This window comes from Myotis davidii, unplaced genomic scaffold (genome assembly GCF_000327345.1).
Source record: "Myotis davidii unplaced genomic scaffold, ASM32734v1 scaffold2301, whole genome shotgun sequence".
Classification (NCBI taxonomy): Eukaryota; Metazoa; Chordata; class Mammalia; order Chiroptera; family Vespertilionidae; genus Myotis; species Myotis davidii.
In genome coordinates, this window is record NW_006291016.1 from 244,246 (window position 1) to 244,585 (window position 340).

A 340-nucleotide genomic window follows, 5' to 3' on the forward strand; every position below is an offset into this window, starting at 1 on the left:
TCAATTTCTTTCGAAGGACACGAATTCATAAAATGTAAAAAAAAGTTCGACTTGTCCACACTAAATAATGTTCATTAATGAGGGGAGCAAAACTCCAGCTTCCCCCCTCACCCAACTTCTCCTAGGCCGGTAACCCCCAACATCCTACAGCAGCTTCTCAAGAGGGTGGCCCTCCCCCATTCATACACAAGGTTCTGAAATCTGACCCTGCCAAGCAACCAAAGCTGAACCCCGCAGAGCTCCGAGATGGCCCCATCCTACCCACAAACCCAAGAGGGCACAACGGGGAGAGGGTGGGTACTTTGGGAGTTACTTTAATTTTTCAAAGTATTTTATTCAC